The 17,489-nt window shown below is 31.0% G+C and overlaps 1 pseudogene; it reads left to right on the plus strand.

Moving 5' to 3' along the window:
- The first annotated feature begins 3,282 nt into the window (after positions 1–3,282).
- On the plus strand, positions 3,283–5,573 carry LOC115992608 (annotated as a pseudogene).
- Positions 5,574–17,489: the final 11,916 nt, after the last annotated feature.

Here is a 17,489-nt window from a genome sequence, read left to right on the forward strand (position 1 = left end):
GGAGAACATTCGAAGCAGAATCATCTAGATCATCTGCCTAGATCCTAAAGTTCACGGGAATCAAGCTCAAAGGTCCGAAAACATCAACAAATCATAAATCAGTGAAGCTCTTCGGATTCAAGCCTCCAAAGCCCCGAAGAACTTCCACCACAAATCTTCAAATACAAAGAACATTCGAAGCAGAATCATCCAAACTATCTGCCTAGATCTCAAAGTTCACTGGAATCAAGCTCAAAAGCCTCCAGAAACCTCAAACAACCACAAATCAGTGAAGCTCTACGGATTCAAGCCTCTAAAGCCCCGGAGAACTTCCACAACAAACCTTCGAAGACGACGAACGCCCGAAGAACACACGAAGAACACGAAGAACACAAAGAACACGAAGAACAAAGAATTTCTAACAAGCTCATAGCCAGAGATTCATTGTAATTCTGTTCCAAAGATCTTCGATCCATTCCTCAACCAAATTGAAGGATATCTTTTGTTCAAAACAAAATCACATCATCACAAATCCAATCAACAAATCTTTTAAGGAGATTGAATCAGAGGATAACTCTTTTGTAATCACAGAGAATTGTACCACACAATCATCAATACAAATTCGCATTTGTGAAACTATTTTCACTTGTTCGACTTTATTTCCAAACGAGAGATTTAGTCGCTTACAACTTCTTAAAGTAAATTTTTTTTATTGTGATACAATTAATTGAGTTATTATGAAAATATTTAAAATGAACAATTTATTTTTTTAGGACATGAAAAAAATTTCATTGTAATTTATACTTGACATTAATAATAAATTTTGAAGTTATATTAGTTTAAAATTAGTCAGAAGCAGCGTCAAATAAGTTGAAAATACTTTTAAGATGAACTAAAAGATACTTAACATAAAATTGAAAGTATTTGAAATATAATTTGAGATGACAATTGGTATAAAATTATAGTGTAATTAAAATCTAATTGAAATTTTATTCAACTTTCACTTTAATATATTACATTTTATAAATTTTTTGCAGAGGTAAAGGTCCGGTATATTTACTGTTTGAATGAATTGAGGTTTGAAGCTTCCTACTTCCAACCGATAAAAAAAGTAACTTAATCATGGTTAAATCATGGTTATTCATGAAAAAAAAAAGAACCTTAATCATGGTTGCTTTACAAAAGTCTTTTTTTTTTTTTGGGGGTGGGGGGTGTGGGGTGGGGGTGTTTAAAAGCTTTACAAAAGTTAAGCATTAATGAAGCTTGCTAAAGCAGTCAATCTCAATCATGGAGTGCTGCATTTTCTATCCTTCTTCCTTTAAATATTATTTCTTCCAACTATTTGTGAGCACTCACTATATCTATCTCGTTGGTGCTTTTAATTGTCTAAATATAAATTTATTAACAATTGAAATGTTCTTATAACATGTAATAGAAGTATCTCAACCAAAAAAAAAAAAAAATAGAAAAGAGATATAAATTATTACTGTTAATCCCATGAAATTAGGGTCTGTTCGGATACCGCTTATTGCTGAAAATTGAAAATACTGTAGCAAAATAATTTTTAAATGTATGAATAGTACCGTGAGATCCATTTAAATTTTTTTTTTTTTTTTGGCAGAAAAAAGAGGTTTGTGGGTCTCGTGAACAGTGCACGGACCCACTAAAGAAAAAAACGTGCCGCTGGGAAGCACAAAACACACTTCCCAAACGTACACTATAGGTGACCAAAGTTGAGGCATAGACCTATTTAAGACAAAAAGTTGAGGAATAGACAATTTTGCAAAGGATAGTGCAACATATTATATTAAAGAGTGTCCCTAATAAAATATATTTACTTTATATGAAATTTCGTTTTGATAAGATTCGAACTAAAAGTTTATTTTTGTTCACCAAACTTTGGACTTGGCTTGAGTCCTACTTATACATGTGTCACCATTTTGATTAATTCAATGCAATTGAACAATGAACATTAAATTAGAACACTTTTGAATACGTGTCTCCATTCTGATGAGTACAATGCAACTGAGCATTGGACACATCCTTACCCCTAGACCCTAGTCTTGTACACTAACACTGTGTTTGGTTAGGGTGATAATAAGGAGGATGAAAAATAAAGAGAGGAAAATAAGGTGAAAAACAGTGTTTTTCACTGTTTGGCAAAAGAAGAAAAATGCTAAGGATGGAAAACCCAGGAGAAAATTTTCTCTCTCGGGCCCACAATTTACATCCTCCCAAATTGGGAGGAAAATTGTGGAGAGAAAAGTGCTCTCACTGTGGAATTACACAAATGCTCTCTCCCACCTACCCTCTTCACAAACACAACAGCTGTTCTGGAATCAAGTAAAAAAAAAAAAAAAAAGAGAGAGAGCAAGAGCTGGAGAAAAAAAAGAGAGAATGAGAGCACTAGCTGGAACGTTCTTGAATGAGGGAGAAAAAGAAAGAAAAGAAGGGGGAGATAAAGAGATAAGGACAAATGTGTATGGAGGAAGAAAAAAAAAAAAAAGAGTGAGAGCTGGAGAAAAAAAAGAGAGAATGAGAGCACTTCTTGAATGAGGGAGAAAAAGAAAGAAAAGAAGGGGAAGATAAAGAGATAAGGACAAACATGTATGAAAAAAAAAAACAAACGTAAGGATGAAATGAAATGAGAGAAAGGAGAAATAATATAAAGAATAAAAAATCCTAATTGAGAAATGTTACCCTAATATTTTCACAATAAATTTTAAGTAACAGATTGTTATTAGTTAATATTGGTGAGTAAAAAATAATTTCAGTGGTGAGTTCAAATTAGAACCAGTAACAACTTTCTACATAAATTTTGTTGTGAAAGTATTGCGAAAAATGTTGTGGACGTAACACTTCTCATTGAAAAATATAATTGTTAGTAAATTTTATATTATTTAATGAGTACAAATAAATCTATTTCTTACCTATTATGTAACAAGGATATAATAGTCAATTTATATAAACTATATTTTCTATCCTCCTATTTTTATTTTCAACCAAACAAAAGAGTTTTCCACCCTCCCACTTTTCCATTCCTCCAACCAAACACACACGAGGAAAAACTAAATATTTTACATCTTCTCATTTTTCCACTCTTCCAATCAAACCGACCTACAGCTTTGCCCGAGATTTGGAGAGCTAGAAACAATAATCCTTGTATTAAGAGATTGCTATTGGGCCTAAAGTATTTGGGTTGGGTTGAATGTCCGTTTCAATCAAAATTTTAATCTGAAGCAAACAAGCTTTATAAATTCTTTGTTATTCAAACCCAGCAGCCCACTCAATGCTTGTCACTGATCCACATAAACATTAACAAAGCCCGAACCATCTCAAGCACTTTATGCTTTATTATACTACACAGTGATCAGAAACAGAGCTTTGCATTTCATTCCTGGGACGACTCTGTGATGGCTCGAGCTGTGTGACGATTTCGAATGAATGTTATCTTCAAGGTTCCTTTTTTATTGATCCTGGCTTATTTTGAGAAAAATCGGTTTTGTTTGTTTGTTTATATAGTGTAGGTAAGGTGTTTGTTGTCAGTTCTGAGTGAGGATTTCGAATTAGACGAAAAACAAAATAGGACGAAAAACATTTATAAATTATTTTTTTTGCATTGCTTGTTGAAGCTGGGGATTATGAAAGATTAAGAGTGAAAGGTGATGAACATCTCATGAAATAAAGATTGCAAATTTAAATGTATTGGAAAAAAAAACCACTTATAAAAATGTGAAGTTAGAAACAACATTAAGTAGGCAAATGAGGAAAAGAGTAGAGGGTTTAATTTGTTCAAGAGAGCTTAAAAACATAGTATATTTATTACTATGAATGATAAAAATGATAATTAATTATAGTTCAGAAAATAGGAATAGAATAGGAGAGAATTCGAAATGCCCAACGCAATCAGGTCAGCCCCTGATGAAGACATTTTCATCACGATCGTCCGTGGTCTAGGGCGGGCACATATGGTTAAGCGGGTGATCAAAGTGTTTAACTTGGTTACTCAGTTTGGAAAGAAACCTTCTTTGAGGATTTTCAATTCCGTACCAGATGTTCTTGTCAAGGAAGATATTGATTTGGCTCAAGGGTTTTATTGGAAGAAGATGATGGGGAGCGGTGTTGAAGGCGATGAATACACTTTCGGGATCTTAATGAAGGGGCTTTGCTTGACTAACTGGATTGGTGATGGTTTCAAATTGTTGCAAGTGATGAAGTCTAGGGAAATCATACCAAATACTGTGATTTATAACACATTACTTCATGCACTTTGCAGCAATGGGAAAGTTGGGAGAGCAAGGAGCTTGATGAATGAGATATGGAGGAGCCTAATGATGTGACTTTTTATATGTTAATATCTGCCTATTGTAAAGAAGAGAATTTGGTTCAAGCTCTTGTTCTCTTAGAGAAGTGCTTCAATCTGGGGTTTGTGCCTGATGTTGTAACAGGGACTAAGGTAGGGACTAAGGTGCTGGAAGTTCTCTGCAATGTTGGTGGTGTATCTGAGGCAGTTGACATTTTGAACAGATTGGAGAGTAAGGGAAGTGCGGTGGATGTTGTGGCTTATAACACTTTGATAAGGGGTTTTTGTAGATTAGGGAAGGTGAAAGTTGGGCATCGCCTTTTGAAGGAATTGGAGAGGAAGGGCAGCCTTCCAAATGTGTGGACACATACAATATATTGATCTCTGGTTGTTGTGAGTCTGAAATGTTGGATTTGGCTCTTGATCTGTTTAATGAGATGAAAACATATGGAATTAATTGGAATTTTGTTACATGTGATACATTAAGTGTTCAGGAGGGAGGATGGAATATGGGTTTAAGATTTTAGAAATAATGGAGGAGAGTAAGGAGGATCTAGGGGTCGTTTAAGCCCTTATGATAGTGTGTTATATGGTCTGTATAAGGAGAATCAGTTAGATGAAGCACTTACATTTCTGACCCAGATGGGGAAGTTCTTCCCTAGAGCAGTTGATAGGAGGTTGAGAATTTTAAGTCTTTGTGAAGAGGGTGCTATTGAGGATGCAAAGAAGGCTTTTGGTCAGATACTTGGAGAAGGGGGAGTTCCAAATGTTCTTGTTTATGACCATTTAATCCATGGATTTTGTGAAGGAGAGTATATGCGTGAAGCATTTGAGCTGATGAATGAGATGGTTGGTCGTGGTTATTATCCACTTGCACCTACATTCAATGCTCTGATTAGTGGGTTCTGCAGGCAAGGAAAGGTCAGTAGTGCTTTGAAGCTCATTGACGACATGGTTGTGAGGGGTTGCAAACTTGATATAGGAAGTTATAATCCCTTGGTTGATGCTCTTTGTAGGAAGGGGGATTTTCAAAAGGCTTTTGGGCTCGTTTCACAAATGTTAGAAAAGGATATTGCTCATGATTTTTCATCATGGAACTCATTACTTCTTAGTTGGTGTCAAGAAACATCGTGGTTAGCAAGACAGAACATGTTCCAAGTAAATTACCTTTTACAGCAGATTGCTGAGATTTGAATTAATTTTAGCTATTGAGATATAGATGAAGTGTAAGACAGAATTTTCAACTTAGTGAATGCGAGTAAAAGTAAAGGCTGCATTAGCTTGTTCGTTATTTACCAATTCTGCTTTACCTAAATGGGAAATGAAGGTTTTTTCATATATTCCAAGTTAGAGGTTCAAGAGTTGAAGATGCTTCTTGGGAATGTAAGTAGAGATCTTCAGTATTATTTTCCATTAATTTGGTTAGGCAGTCAATTGACTTTATGCTTCTTAATGCAATTGTTGGCTGTTTACATCATTAAATTTCAATAAAGCACTCTTTAATATTGCATTTGCTAACTTACTTTCTTTGTGCTATAAGCAGTCCTGTCTAATAAATTTTCAATTCCTTTTTGTAGTAAAGAATCCACAAACCCTCATTCACTTGTCTTATTGATTTCTATTGTTAAGTTAGCTATGACTATCATAAAATTTATGGGAGATGGCTTTGCAATGAAATTTATCCACAATAATTCTATCTATTTTTTTTGGTGCCTAGTAATACTTTCTTAAAAAAAGAGCAAAACTAAACAGAGGAAAAGTGCTGCAAAAGAGGGGTTTTACCTCCATCTCTATCTTAAGGACAAAAGAAACGGTCTGAAATGGATGAGATGGGGATCAATCCCAACATATTACAAAAAAAATGGCCCATTTAGCAATATTATGGGCTACAATATTAGTTTCTCTAAAATTGTGATTTACACCCAATCAGATAAAAATTGAAAAAGTATCTAGCTTCCTCAATTAGGTGTTCAATAGACCAATCTAGCTCCAGAGAGTGGTTCTGTAACTAGATAATAACATTTAGAGCATCTTCTTCACAAACCCAATTTCCATATCCCAGTTCTGCTGCTATTGTTATCACTAAGAGAGACGCATGAGCTTCGGCCAGGGACTTTGATTCTTATTATCTGGGTACAACTGCTACTATACATGCCTTTTCCTCTAACTGCAGCATCAAAATTAACCTTGACAAGGGGGGAAGTGGTGAATTTCATATGCAACTTCTTTCTCCAATCTCCACCAAGAAGAAACATGATCAGTGTATTCCTATTTAATTTTAAAATTAAGAGAATGGGATCAAGAACTTCCCTTTGTTGTTGATTCATAAGCTTGTTCCTAGTAATCCATATTATGTTGTTGCTAATGGCTGCAAATAGTCTAAAGTTCCTTGCTTCTTCTATTGGAAATTTCAGCTTATCTTCAGGTTTGAGAACTAACTTGGCCCAATTTATCTCTTCAAATTTGATTGGCCAAGGGGAGTGAGCCCAGATAATTAGTCACTTCATAAGCAAGTGCTCCAACTGTATATAAAGACCTATTTAGCGAAAATTAATGTAAGTCAAGCCCTTCATTCAGAAAGATGAAAAAAAAAAAAAAAAAAAAAAATTCAGTGTAAAAATTTTTATGGGTTATGATTTATAGAAAGATTGGACTTCTTGTTCTGGTTTACACTACACATATTCTGAAATGCATATTCTGTTTTCTGCTATAATGTTATCATTTAGTGTTGCTTGAATATTGCATATATTGTATATGCAATTACTGCAAAAATATTTTGGGTATCTTTATTTTGGATCACTAAGTATGGCAGTTTGATACCTAATATCATGACTAATATATTTGTTTACGAAATAGGGAAGAAAATGATACCTTTCCTAAATTTTTAGGCTTTTGTACAATACGAACAAGGATTACGATGATTCTTTAGAGTGCTTAGGGTTATTCACTATGGAATTTCTATAATCATATCCAAGAATTTTGAAGTGAGTGGTCAAGTCTGAAGAAATCCAGTCATCAAATGAGATAAAAGCGCGACTAGCTACCAAAGGAAGGTTCATTGATTCTGTATTGAATAGAAATTTATGCTGTTAGTGAGGGAATTCCTTTGTCTGTTATGTACTCTAGAGTTGATTGAATTGTAGTTTTAGCTGTATTTCTCTTTGCATCTGTAATTGAGTTTGTGCATAGACTTAGATAAGTCTTTGGGTTTGGAACTCTGTAACTGAGTTTAGGAGTGTGTTCCAATAAAAGTTCTTACATGCTTATCAAATAATTTTTTCTTTAAGTGACTATAATTTTTTTTTTGAAGTGAGTCACATCTTCAATAATTTAAATAGATATTAAAATGGTGATAATCAACATCTAATCAAATGGTGATGATATGTAAAATTTAATTCACTCATTTTGAAATGAATGGATAGAATTTTAACAATTAAATTTAGGAGCTATCCTAAGAACTCTAGAAAATCATAATTCACAAGGAAATTCTTATGACTTGCATTTCTCACTGTGCAAGCATCTTCTAATTACTGTATGATTTAGACAAATTGCATACAAAGGACTTTCAAATTCAAATATTTTAGGAATTCAAAAAAAGACTAAATCATGTTCTATGGTTTGTTACCCTTCTTAACTCCATTTGGCTTGCTTGGAAAGCTCACAATAAACCTCTACAATCAAAAGACGAGATTTGAAAAACTATTGTTAGTAATGTCCTGCCCTTTAACCAAACTAACTAGAAGTTGATGAGTAAACAGTCTTTATGCTAGAATGGGTTGAATCTTGAAGTTTTCTCCTACAATTTCAAATCCTTTTGTAGAAAATAATAAAACATCTTATGCTCTTTGAAAGAAGAGAGCAAATTAAACTGATATTCACAACACACTATTGTACTTTAGATAGTATTCATAGAAAAATACAACCTAACCTTAACCTAATCCAAGTAAAGACTAGGTTATTTGTCCTACAAATGCATGCTTACAGAGGCCTGGGCATTTAACAGGAGTGTATGGAAGAAGTACCGAGACACATAAAAAGACACTCCTAGGAGGAAGCCTAGTAAGACCAATTATACTGGTTACTCTTTTTCTTTTTTTATTTTATATTTTTTTTCCCAAGTAAGTTTACGCAAATTTCAAAGAAGTTGAAGTAAGCATTTTTGGGTCATTTTCAAAATTAATTTTAGTTTTCAATACATCAAAATGGAGTGCAATTTTGAGTTATTTTATTTATTTATTTATTTTTTATAAAGGAGTTGAGGTAAATTTATTATAGATTGTTTGGGTTGGCAGAATGCATTTGAGAAACAATGAAATTTGAATTCTCTTACTTTAGTTGTGTGTTCCAATATGTTTTTTTCTATTCCCAATTAGAGGGTCATGTTAGTTGTATTAGGTCAATTTTTTTTTGGTTAAATGTTTTGGTATTGTAAATGTAAGTTGTTATTACTCATGCTTGGAGGGTTGTTCAAAGTTGGTCCTATACAAGTCCTACTTCATTTATGAAGGTAAAATATAGAGAGAATTGAGAGTGTGATTTTTTTAGAAGGATTTCGGATTTCCTCTTGTTCATCTTTTCTCATTTGGTAGATTCCGATAGGTGGTGAGTTTCTTGTTTTGTATCTCTTAGGTGCATTTCTTAAAATGATGAGCATTCATATCTTCTACTTTGTATTCCTTGGGAGGATTCCTTTAATTTGGTGAGCAAGATGATTAGTTATAGGAGATTGCTCACTATAACTGATAAAATCTATTCTTGCAAGTGTGTACTTGTGTTTGCTTCATATTCTCCAAAAATAAAAAATTTAATTTGGTAACAGCTTCACAAGAAGTTTGGAACGTAATTTTGAGCCCAAATGGATCTATACTCTTAGTTTTTGTGGTTTTAATTGATTATAACTTTACTTGAATTTTTTTTTTTTTTTTGAATTTATGGAAGTGCTGCGCAAACATGTATTGGTTATTTTCTATCACATCCTTGACCACTATCTTAAAAGGTAGAGCACTTGGTTCCTTCATCCAACATGATGATTACACTTGTAAAAGCTTATCCCATTCTTTTTAAAAGGCATTACATGAATGCTCTTTTTTTTAGAATATTGTTGATTCCTTCGACCATTAAAACTAAGCCATAGTGGAGCTACAATCTCAGACTTTCTCAAATATCTAGATTATCATTGGAATCTATACCAGAAGCAAAGATTGCAAATATATTCATTTATATATAATCTTTTTATATCCTCTATGATTCTATCTATCTTCTTGGTGACCAAATGGATATTATCAGTATATATACAGTTACTTAGCTGAATTGAAAATCTTTCATTTCAATTTTTTATTCTAAATCCACTGATGTTATCTGCCTAACTGCACCATCAAAATGTAACTTAAAAGAAGTTAGGTGGTACACTTGTTCATTAACCCCCTTTCACTTTTTTTATTGTCATATAGACACGTCTACTTCAATCGCTTTTTAATCCTTGTTTCTTAGAACTTTTTCGATTAATTTTAATCAAGAAGATGTAATTACATTGACACCATGGGTTTTTGGTGGGAATGGCATCATTGTGTGATATGTGATATTGTTGTATCTACTTCTTTAAAAGTTTGGTCGTAATTTGGAAGAAATAACATAATACCCTTAAAATGAAGGGGAAGCAGTTAGGAATTAGGATAGACTAGATCAATAATCAAAGTGGGGAGAGAGATTTTTAAATTTATTTTTTAATATATAAGGAAGTGGTATTCTAGTTTTTGGTTAGACTATTCTACTCTTTGTCCATGAGACATCCTGAAAATCTCATGAACCGATAGTACGGTGGATGAAATTTTGGACCTTTGGGTGTTCTTGAAGGACAAGAAAAGGATATTTATCATTTGAAGATAAATCAATGATTTTATGCTTTTTTATTGTAACAATAGAGAAAAAATAAAATAAAATCAAGGTTTTGACGTTTAAACAAACATGACTCTCACAATTTAAGTGTCAATTAAAATTATTGATGATGTGATAGAATAAAATTAACTCATTTCAAAATAGATAGATAGAATTTTAAAAACTTGTCAAATGTGTTTAATCAAAACATATTCTATTAAAGAAACACAATCTTCTCCATTTTATTTGAGAGGGCTCGTTTTATCCTCAAGATTTTATTTTTATGAATTAATATTTGATGTGACAGTCAATATACAAACCTATTTCCGTCTTTTTATTTATTTATTTATTTATTTGAGAAGCCTATTTCAAATGAGAAAAATGATACGTTAACCTTGATTTTTTTTTTATTAAAAAAAAAACCATAGAAATACTTGAACCTATAGATTTTAGGGAAATGCTAACGAGTATCCTTAGAGCATTAGTTAATAATCCATATAAAGAAAGTTTTTATGGGAAATGAAAAAAAAAGTAATTAATATTTTGACCTTTTTTTCATTTTCCATAAAAGTGGTATTAAAACTTTCCTAAAGTGGATTATTAATGAGTGCGCTAAGGGCACTCGTTAGCAAAACCCTATATTTTATTATACTCCCTCTGTCCCATTTTTTTTTGTCATCTATTCAATTTTGAGATGTTCCAAAATATTGTCTTATTTCTAAAAATAAAAGTCATTAATTTACTAATATTCCTATTATATTTATACCCCTATTAATTTACTAATTCAATTTTTGAATAAATTTTTTAAGGATATATAGTTTTGGAAATTTATACATTTTTAAAAGGTAAACAAGATAATAAATGATATTTTCTTAAAAAATTTGACTTTTCAAACATGATAAAAAAAATACAACAGGGGGAATATTAATTTGCCACTGGTCAGTTTTTCAACCAAGATGGTGACACGTACCAACATTTAATTATATTAATTTTCAATAATTTATAGAGACAATGTTTTTTTTTTTTTGAAATATTATAGAGACAATGTTAAATGTACTAACACATCACCAACCAAGAAACACACCACCAACACGCAGTCCATATTCCAAGAAGACAGGGATTCTTTGTTTAAAGGGCTACGTGGTCAAATTATTGATTTTGAACAAATAATATTTTAACACAATTAGGCGCCACCTTTTATGCAACAATTGGGTACGTGAAATCTTTTGCACTTGCCAGTTGCCATTTATCCCTTCTATGTATTTTTTTGGTAAACATATCCCTTCTATGTATTCCACTGTAATAAAAAATTCTTCATAATGATAATACCCCACCTAATTTTATAGTCATGTCATCATTATTCTTCCATACTCTTTATACAAACTCATAGCTATATTAAATTCGTTTAGTAGTAGTTTCAAAAAAAAAAAAAAAAAAAAAAATCATTTAGTAGTGACTAGTGAGAGTGGGGTGCCTTTTGTTGTGGGTTGGTCCACAGAATGAAAGATCAAATTAAACAGAAGAATATTATTTCCATGAAAAATATTAAACGTTTTTTTGTCAATTTATTAAAAAAAATGGTAAATGTTAATGATGTCTTAGGGTAATTGTTAATAAACTATTTTAAGAAATTTTTTATAGAAAAAAAAAATTAATATTGGGTCATGCTAACAAGTGCCTATAGGACAATGATTAATAATCCATTTTAGGAAAATTTTGACACCACCTTTATGAAAAATGAAAATAACTATCAAAACATTTATTGCTTTTTCCCCATAAAACTTTCTTTAAATGGATTGTTAACCAGTACCCTAAAGGCATCCGTTAGTATTTTTCATTAATATTTTAATATATATATATATATATTTTTTTTTTAATTTTTCATAAAAGTTGTGTCAAAACTTTTTTAAAATGGGTTATTAACACAATTGCTCTAAGACACTCATTAACATGACTCATAAAAAAATTTAAAAATTAATATGGTAATGAATATGATGTTATATCAATGCTATAATAAATAACTTTTTCATAAATTTTATTTTATTTTATTTTTTGTTTTTAGCTCATCACTTCACAACAAGTCTTATAATGTCTTAAATGGTAGAATGAAAAAAAAAAAAAAAAATACATGATAGAAGTGGAAATAATATATGAACTTATGAAATTCTCAAAAAAAAAAAAAAAATATGAACTTATGAATGTTTGTGATAAATAATAAAAAAATCACTAGGACATAAGATAATACCATGTTTAGACAGTTTAGTGATTCTTTACGTAATTGTTGGTTTTATTTTCTTTCTATACTCTTAATTATTTCTTTTGATGGGCATATTCTTCATATGTATTTATATGCATCATTTGGACTAGAAAATAAAATAAGTTTGTTGTTAACCTATATTTAATCACTTTTGTTTGCAGAGTTTTATTATATATGTAAATAATATAAAATTTATGGTGAGATATATCTTGCAACTTTTTTTTTTTTTTTTTAGAATTTTAATTTATGGCGTCTGCTCCTAATAATAGACTAACCCCTGATATCTTATACAACCATCAAAGATTTTACCACTTGAGTTAACTGGAACTCACATCTTGCATTTTGGAATAAAATAAATGTGTAATGTATTGTATTAAACTAAGGCAAGGTTTTATTCATTGGTTGCTCAATTGAGAATCCTTTCTTCGAAAAGCCAGGCATAGGATAGTGTGCTTGGCATAAAATTTTATCCCATTAAATAGAAATCTGTACCTATAAAAAGGTTTATAAAGAAAAAAAAAATATCCATTTTTGGGTCCTTTACTTACTCTTGGTTCTCAACAAGAAAGACAAACAAAGTAATGTTCAAAGTGATTCATATAGCCTATAGGCATTGTCGGTTCCCTCTTTTTTGATTTTAGGCACTGCCAAACCGATTCGTTAACTCCAATAAAATAATCCTTAGGTTCTGAACTCCTTCCTAATTTTCCTGTGCTGTGCATCTCATTTGCCTTAGCACTTGTTGAGCTATTTTTGAGATGCAGGTATTTTAGAAAGGTTAATTAGCTCTTTTTTTCTTTTGCTTTTGTTTTTCCCTACTAAATACCAAGGTTATATAGCCTATCGCATGTGGTGTGTGGTTTGTTTATTGGTTAATAAGTCAAATATTTGAAAATCTAATTGGCAATGTAAAAATATGATGTTAGAAATATTATAAATTTTATTTTATAGACTTTATTTACAAATAAACGTGTCAATTTTTAAACACAAATAAAAAGCAATTAAAAATTTTATACATACATTAGGAAAATGAAAGGAAATTTACGGTGCTTTTTTTTTTTTTTTGAGAGAGAGAGAGACACTACAAAAAACGCAGTTTTAAGCTGCGTTTTCTAGAGAGAGAGAGTTTTGATACTGCTATTACTTACAGCTATTTACTTTGAACTTTAGGAGCATTTGTAATATGCACTCTTAATGGCAACATTTTGGAGTCAACACTTGAATTAAAGTTTAATTTGCAATAATCTAAACTAACAGATATTAGTGATGAGCAGGTTACTGTTGAACTAGGATAATGATTACAAAATTTTGTAGTTTCGGATGCATTTTGCAATATCTGATAGTTCAGGATTAATAACTTTCTACTAACCTATTAAGTTAAATTCTAGTTTGACTAGCTAAGAGCGTTTATAGCTTAGTGACATTATTTTTCTCCTTTAATTATATGAAAAATCACAGTTTGAATCCCTCATTCTCATTGTTGTAATTATTGAAAAAAAAAAATCCCATTTAATATATTAGTTAAGTAGTTGACATTGATAATTAATCGCAAACTAAGGCTGGATCTGTTGGTTATAAAATTTTATTTTTTAAAAAACACATACTATAACTGCTCCCATAATTTAGACTTTAGAGTAGACTGTAGACCTTCTCTTTTGGGAGAGAGAAATATTATTCATGACATACATAGATACATTTATGGCAGTATAATTAACAATAGTACCCTCCAAAATACCACCTCACTGTTGGTAATTATATAAGCAATAAGTCTTAGGACACAATATTTTTTACAACAAGATTTGTTTTGATTGATTCGTAATAAAAATAATGTCAATAATGTACTTAAGTGAAAGTAATTTTACTTTAATTACACAAATCAGGTTAGTAGTTGTGAAAGAAGTTGTATCCATAACATTATTCCTACATAAATGCGGAGATGTAGCATATTTGAGAGACAGTATTAATACAAAGACTTAGAAGCATCTCTAAACTAAGTCACATGCTATGGCTTCCTCTTTATCATCTTTCTGCAGCTTAAGCCCCCCTGTTCGCAGGCATAAGTTATTCCACTACCCCCAAGTGAGATCCCAAAGCTTCAAGGACGAAGGTATTCTTCTTGTTATAATGTGAACTTCAATATGCAAGAGTGACTGCACCTACATACAGAAGAAAACTATCAGATCTATTATACTTTCCTAAAAGAAAGGGATTTTTTATATATATACTTTGAATATGGGATTCAATTAGTTTCAAAGGAACTAGCTAGCTAGGTTTTGTATATCGATTCGTCATCTATATAAATCTTTCAACTATTATATGGTTAGCAACTTTGTTAATTTCTTTCCATTTTCTCTTCTTAATTTGTCGACAGAAAAGCCATCAAATATTGTGGATGCCAACTTGAACGTTCTAAGACAGAGAATAGAAGAAGTGAAGAGGAAGGAGAGGTTTAATACATGCAATACACTCAAAAGTGAGTGGTGCTATCAGTCTGGTTATGATCATAAACACAAGCGTGATGCCATGCTATCACAATCCATTGAGCTCTTTGCTTTAGGCACTGGTGCAATTGGGTTTGTGTTTCTCATCGGTTCCCTTTGCATTTGTATTGTTTCTCTTTTAACTTGTTCATTGAATATTTGATATGAGGTTTGAGTTCATTGAATATTTGAATGCCTTCTGATAAATTAGCAATTGTACAAAAAACTTAAGTTATTAATTAGTATATGGTAATAAATATACTTATTTAACTATTATTTTAACACAAATGATTAAATCGTTGAGTAAGTACATTCATTTTTTATGTTTGCCGATCGACTATCATGCATGGTAAATTCATGAGACACGGGACATACTTTAAAATATATATATATATATATATATATATATTAGAGATTAGATAAATTATTATGCACCCATATCCAATACATTTTAGGTGAGCTAGGAAATTCCAAAATTCCAAATTGGAAAAAAAAAAAAATTAGAGAAGTAAGAAATTGTGGCAGTCTCTATACGTAGATGTGAAAATATCATATCACTAAGAAAAGAGTAATTTTAAAGGTTTGGCGACTTTGAGCCAAAATAGGACTTTAGCCAAAGTAATACTCCAGCACAAAGGAGTAGTGTGGTAAATTTTTTAAGATAAAAGATATTTACGTTAAGAAACATGTATAGTAGGATAGTATTCAAATCCTAAAAGATGCAAGTACGGGTGAGTTTGGCATAATAAGATTTTAATTATCTGGTTAGATGGTGAATAGGGTTTGATTTGTGAGTTTGTGAGTGTGGTTTCTAAGAGTTTGGTAATTTATATTGTTCACAGTAGAACCTAATGTGTTGTTTTCATTGAAATTTTTTTACTCTATCATATATTAGCTATTTTTTTAAAATTATTTTATTTTATAAAGTTTTTAAAATTTGGGTATTAAATACTGACTTGGCCCCCCTAAAAAATTTGAGTTTATTCAATGACCCTCCTAAAAAGAAAAAACATTTTACCAAAAAAAAACTTCAGTGCATTAATTAATATTTTTCTGCAAGTGAACAAAAGTACATGTATTCTAAAAAAGTGACATTTTAAAAAGTTTTACATAAAAATATAAATTAATAAGATTTTAAAAATAAAGAAACTAATCCAGTTGTGTTCTAGGTAGCCTCTTATATAAAATAAAGTTTATTTAAGCTGCCTTTTAAATATTTGTTCTATTTGCCATAGTTGTTATTTTCTTCTTCTTCTCCAACCAAAAAAAAAAAAAATCATTTGTTGTTATTTTCTTTATGTACATAAATGTTATGATTTATCAAAAAAATATTACACAAATATTATACCTTATGTTACATTTATAAATTAGTTAGAATTTAGAAAGATGATAAACTCTCTTTTAATTTTATTTTATATATAAATATATTTAATTATGAATTATAATTTAATTACTCTACTATTATGAAAAAAAAAATTATTTTTACATATACGTGTATACATGTGTTTTGAGTTTATCTTGATTGGTCGATCTACTAATATCAGATCTTGGTCCCAAGCAGAAATTCCTGCCAGCTGTAGATACGAAGTAGGATAAATTACCCACACTTTTTTTTTTCAAGTCCCTGCTATTTATTTATTTTTGCTTGATTTATTTATATAGCAACGCAAAGTAGTATAAAAGCTCAAAATTTGATGGTGGAGTGATTTAAAAGGAAGTTATGTTTGGCAATTCATGTATGTAACTGTTTCAAAAAGGATTCAACAAAAATAGTTGAAGAAAGTTGAAATGAAAGTGGAAATTAGGTCCTCAACACAATAGAAAACCATTGCATTGAAAGTGGAATTTGATCTGGTTTTGATTTGTGAGTGTGATTAAGTGCAATCAAGTTTTTGAAAGGATAAAAGATATATCGATAATGGATGTTATAGTTGGTTCTGTCAGTGAATAATAAAGTCATAATATATTGGTCTAATCGAAATAAACCTTAGTGATTTAGCTTAAATTCAAGGATTGTAGAACCTGGGTGCAATTTCTTGTGGATTTAGTCACCGGTGCACTTGAGCTAAATTTAATCACTGGGTTTGTTTTTCTTAGTGGGATTCTGATTCTCTCGGAATCTGTCTTTTTTTTCTCACAGTTCATTTAAGAATGATGTGGAGTGTGGAGATTAATTGGGTGCCACTGCAAATATGATGAACCATTGCTGGGTAGGCACTTCGTCTCTCTACTAGCATATACAAACACAACAATACTTGGAAATTTACATTTTTAAAACTTAGCATGCCATGTATATGTGAAGCACATGACAATAACCTCAAATGGTTTACCTTATAAACTACCATGCAGGCTAGAGAAATAACCATAGTGTTTATGATCTGTAAAGTACTAATTGAAATTTTGGATTTCAATACATTGATCTAGTCCAGTTGTTCACTCTCTCTTTTAGTGCCATGCTACATGATATAAAAGGGTCCAATACCATGATATTTTCAGAGTAATTAAACCATTTGAATATGAAATTTACTATTTGATTAAAGAAAAAGGTAGAGCAATTATCATGATTGAAGGGAGACTGTATAACATATAGGACACA

Source organism: Quercus lobata, chromosome 1 (genome assembly GCF_001633185.2).
Source record: "Quercus lobata isolate SW786 chromosome 1, ValleyOak3.0 Primary Assembly, whole genome shotgun sequence".
NCBI classification, from domain to species: domain Eukaryota; kingdom Viridiplantae; phylum Streptophyta; class Magnoliopsida; order Fagales; family Fagaceae; genus Quercus; species Quercus lobata.